A 5,390-nucleotide genomic window follows, 5' to 3' on the forward strand; every position below is an offset into this window, starting at 1 on the left:
GAGCTATATTCATCATTGCTCAAAACTAGAAACAAATGTCTACCAACAGGAAGTGAAGAAAGAAAGTGTGTTCTATCCCTGCAACAGAATACCACTCGGCAGTAAAAAGCAACAGTCCTGGGAGAGCAGCGACATGGATATGTCTCAAAATCATTGTGTTGAGTGCAAGAAAGCAAACACAAAAAAAGTACATACTGTATAATTCCATCTATAACACCCTCTAGATAAAGCAAGTAACCTATGCTGACGGAAAGGAGATCAGAGGTTGCCCGCTGACCAGGGATGGAAGGGAAGAGTTAAGGAGAAGGGGAATGAGGAAACCTTGGAAGGTGGTGTAAATGTCCTGTGTCCCAGTTATGGTGGTGGTTTCAAGGGTCTATACATAATTCTGTCAAAATGCATCAAATTATACATTTTATTTTTTTAATTTTATTGAAGTAGAGTTGATTTACAATGTTGTGTTAATTTCTTCTGTACAGCAAAGTGACTCAGCTATACATATATATATTTTTTCATATTATTTTACATTATGGTTTATTATAGGATATTGAATATAGTTCCTTGTGTTATACAGTATGGCCTTGTTGTTTATCCATCCTGTATATAATAGTTTGCATCTGCTAATCCCAACCTCCCAATCCATCCCTCTTCCATTCCCCTCCCCCTTGGCAACCACAAGTCTGTTCTCTGTATCCGTGAGTCTGGTTTTTTTGCACAGATATGTTGATTTGTATGATATTTTAGATTCCATATATAAGTGATATCATATGTCAAATTATACATTTTAAGTGGGTGTAATTTGTTGTATGTGAACTGTACCTCAATCAAACTAACTTCTGAGAAAAGAAATCGCCAAAATACGAAATGACATTTTTAAGTCGGTAAGAGTGTAAAAAAGGAGTAGGGCTGATTGGGACACAATAACATTTTCGCTGAGAAAATGTTATATTTTCCTGATAATTTTTCCTTCCCCGACAGGGCTATTGGGTTGCAAGATCTGGGAACTACCACAGATGTTGCTTCATTTGAAGATGCTAAAGCTTTAAATTCATGTGATAAAAGGGAAATTGAGGGCAGAGCAATCAGGCTGGAGTTGCAAGGACCCAGGGGATCACCTAATGCAAGAAGCCAACCATACAAAACTCTGTTTGTCAAAGGTCTGTCTGAGGATACTACAGAAGAGACATTAAAGGAGTATTCGTGCAAGGATAGTCACTGACCGGGAGAATGGATCCTCCAAGGGGTTTGGTTTTGTAGACTTCAACAGCAAGGAAGATGCCAAAGCTGTCAAGGAGGCCATGGAAGATGGTGAAATTGATGGAAACAAAGTTAATTTGGACTGGGCCAAGCCTAAGGGTGAAGGTGGCTGTGGAGGTCAAGGTGGTGGCACAGGTGGCCCAGGTGGATTTGGTGGCAGAGGCTGGGGGGCTTTGGAGGGGGCAGAGGAGGAGGAGGAGACCACAAGCCACAAGGAAAGAAGGTGAAGTTTGAAGAGTTCCTTTTATCTCTGCCTTCCCCTCTTCCATTTGAAAGAAAGGACTCTGAGGTGTTTACTGTGCTACCTGCTCAATGATGGAGCCTTCTGAGGACATTCCAAGACAGTATACAGCCCTGTGGTCTACTTGGAAACCCGTATATATAACATTTCAAGGGAGATAACCCTGTTTGTGTTGACTGGATATTCGTATAAACTTTTTAAAGAGATGAGTGATAGAGCTAACCCTTGGAAGTGTTATTTTCATGATACGCTATTGGGTCAAATGAAGTTTTGCCAACTGGGGCACAACAGTTGGAGAGCTGAGTGGTGATTCCTGTGTCACCCGAGAAGATCTCCAGTGGCAGGTCACAGGGCTCTTCATTCAGTCTATTTAACATTTTTGTCGATTATTTGCCTGACCACCTAAGAGCACAAACATCAACTTTGGGTTGACTGAACATTACTATGTTAGACAAGAGATGATGATCTAAATTATCTTATAGGCTAAAGCAGTAGTTTAGTTCTAACAAGGTGAAACTTTACAAAGACAGCTTCGAAGTAGCTGAATTGAGTCGAAAATTCAGCTTTCTGAGCATGAGATACAAGTGCCACACCATACCAAGAGGACATTAGAAAAAGAAGACTTATAGAGTCATAATCAATAATAAGTTCAGTGTCAATTAATAATGAAATGTAACTTTTAAGGAAGTTAACATGGCCTTGGGTTGTATCAAGAATGATATAACCTTTTATAAAAAGGAGGTGAAAATCTTGTTCTATATTCCATAATATGCTTATATTAAAATACTGCATTATGTTCTTGGTAGGATACTTGGTGGGGGAGAAATTAAAACTAGATCAGAGGAGGGGAAAAAACAGTATTTTTCTAATCTATGGTTCCCTTAAGGACAGGGTCCGTGTCTTAGTCATCTCAGCCTCACTACACCCATCGCAATTCCTGGCATGACTGTGATTATAGCTGTTCAGGCAAATGTTGTTTGCACCTTGATAAGACTTGGATTGATGCCATATAAAGTAGTGGGAAAGGGACAAGGGCTTTTCAGCTGAGAAAAGCCTGAAGGGTTGGGAGGAGGGGTGAAGCAAGGCAACAGGACAAGATGCACCTCTGGGAACGGAGGTGGGTTACAAGTGGCTACAAGATCTTTGTCAAATCCCTCCATCAAGAAACAGAGCTACCAGTGTGTCTTTTTGTAAAAGCTTTATCACACACAGGAATTTCTCTGGGGCACATTCTTAGGAATATAATTTAGGGTTATAGAGCATTTTGAAATGATCTTCAAATGAGACATTGCAAAATCTGACTGTAAAGTATCTCACAAATGTTCTTTTTCATTGAGTTGTTATTGACATATAATATATTAGTTTCAGGTGTACTACATAATGATTAAGTGTTTTGCAAATTTCCTTCTCACTAAAATTACATCTGATCCTTTTTTCTCCATATGCTGGCCAAAAGGAAAAATTACATCACCATCAAAATATATGACATCTGACAGTTCTGAAATGTTATCTCCTTTTCATTTGAATTCCCTTATTACAAGGTTGAACATCTTTTCATATACTTTATTCGCTATTGGGTTTATTCTTCTCCAAGTTTACAGTCACACCTTCTAAGCATTACTTTCTATTGGTTGCTTTACTTTATTTCATTTATTCAAATCTCCTTTATATATTCTAGATATTAATCCTTTTAAATATTTATACACTTTAAATACCTTTCAAATTTTATCTCGCCTATTTATGGTATAGGAAAATTGTTTTCAGTGGAAGTTTACAAGTCATGTAAAACGTATTAATAAAATGTATTAGTATTTTCCTCTAAAAAAAAAGAAGAAGAAGAAGAAGTGGAGCTATATTTCCCACACCCTGAATCTGGGGCTGACTCTATGACAACTTTGACCAAGAGAATGCAGGGAGAGTGCAACTGTGCCAGTTTCAGATCCAGTCTTTTTTTTTTTAAGATTTATTTTATTATTTATTTATTTTATTTATTTTTGGCTGTGTTGGGTTTTATTTGTGGCATGCGGGATCTTCGTTGAGGCATGTGGGATCTTTCGTTGCGGCGTGCGGGCTCTTCATTGTGGCACGAGGGCTTCTCTCTAGCTGTGGTGTGCTGGTTCCAGGGTACATGGGCTCTGTAGTTTGCAGCACGTGGGCTCTAGTTGAGGCGCGTGAGCTCAGTAGTGGTGGTGTGTGGGCTTAGTTGCCCCGCCACACGTGGAATCTTAGTTCCCTGACCAAGGATGGAACTTAAGTTCCCTGCATTGCAGGTCAGATTCTTTACCACTGGACCACCAGGGAAGTTCCCAGGCCCAGTCTTTAAGAAGACTGGCAGCTTCCATTTCCTCCCATTTAGAACTCAGCCACTCTGTTAGACGGACTGTCAAGCAGCTACAAGGACAGGCCCACACGCAGCAGAACTGAGGCACCCAGTCAGCCACCCTAACTGCATTTCCTGACAGCCCACGTAAGTGAGCCACTTGGATGTAGATCCTTAATTCACTGAGCTACCGTGGCTGACACCACATGGAGCAAAAATGAGTTTTACCCTGCTTAGTTTCACCAGACTGCAAGATCATTAGCAGAAAAAAGTTACTGTTATTGTGCTGAGCTGAGGCAGTTTGTTAGGTGGCAAGAGGAAATTGAAACAGTAAACATATTCAAATATATGAAGAGCTCTCTTAGACATGGCCCCTTGAGCTGGAATTAGAACCAATATGGAGAATTAGAACCAATATGCATACCTTGGAGAGACTCATGGAGAGGCAGGCTGGAACTTCCATGATAAGACTAGGCAGAGAAATCCAGAAGAGGGTACCAGAGTTGGACTCAGCTGGCGTTGGGACTGGCCTCGAAAAAATAAACCAAGAATCTAGATTAGAATGCTCAGGGGACAATGGCTAGCTTAGACTCAGTCTCAGATGGCATCAGTGCCCAAGGTTCCACCTGCAGTAGCAGATAGGGGATCACAGCATCACGGGGAGGACCATTCAGGTTGAATCCATCCATCCAATGGCTGGGGAAAGACAGATGGGAAAGGACTGGAAGGTTGTCAGGGCCCCAGTCAAGGTGAGATTTAGACTGGGATGTCAATCCCAAGGGAAAACCAGAGAGAAGCAGAGGCACAAGAGCTGGGCAGCAGAGTGGGAGCATGAAGGGTGTAGCTTGGGATAGGGGCACACCTTAGACCTGCCTGACATTAGCCATGGTCTTGATCCCATCCTCTGATGGGAATGCAAATCTTAATATGTCATCAGGCTGGAATAAAATTAGCTCAGAAACTAGCCAGCTGAGGAACTGGCTCGGGAATTGGAAGGGGCAAGTAGGTGGAGAGCAGATCTTCAGAATCCTTGTCTGTATGGGAGTCAGACAAGAGGCTTCTGAGGGGAGATAGTGAAAAAGAAACACAAGAAAGAACTTTTTCAGTCAGAGGGGTGTGTTTCTGTGATTGCAAAAACCTGAATTACCACCTGCCAGGAGAGCTATAGAGAAGATACATTCATCTGATGAGAACTACATTAAATAACTTTCAAATTCCCAGCCAACCTAAGACTTTCTCATGTTGAAAATACACAATAAGAGGGCAAGCTGCTTGCACAGAGTACATAGGTACTCAACAAGGAAGGAGTGGACGGATGGACAAATGGACACACATATGGACAAACGGATGGATGGACACACATACGGATGGAAAAATAGATGGATGGATGGACAGATGGACACAGTATAGACAAATGGATGGATGAAGGTGGATGGATGAATGGATGGACACATGCATGGACAGACAAATGGATGGATTGATGGACAGACACATGTATGGCTGGACAAATGGATGGATGGACAGATGACACACATGGAAAGACAAATGGATGGATGGAGGTGGATGAAGAGA

The 5,390-nt window shown here is 41.4% G+C and overlaps 1 pseudogene; it reads right to left on the reverse strand.

The window, feature by feature from the left end:
• Positions 1–258: 258 nt before the first annotated feature.
• LOC132490558 (uncharacterized) lies at positions 259–1,875 on the reverse strand (annotated as a pseudogene).
• Between the last annotated feature and the right edge of the window lie 3,515 nt (positions 1,876–5,390).

Source organism: Mesoplodon densirostris, chromosome 5, assembly GCF_025265405.1.
Source record: "Mesoplodon densirostris isolate mMesDen1 chromosome 5, mMesDen1 primary haplotype, whole genome shotgun sequence".
In the NCBI taxonomy this organism is placed as follows: Eukaryota; Metazoa; Chordata; class Mammalia; order Artiodactyla; family Ziphiidae; genus Mesoplodon; species Mesoplodon densirostris.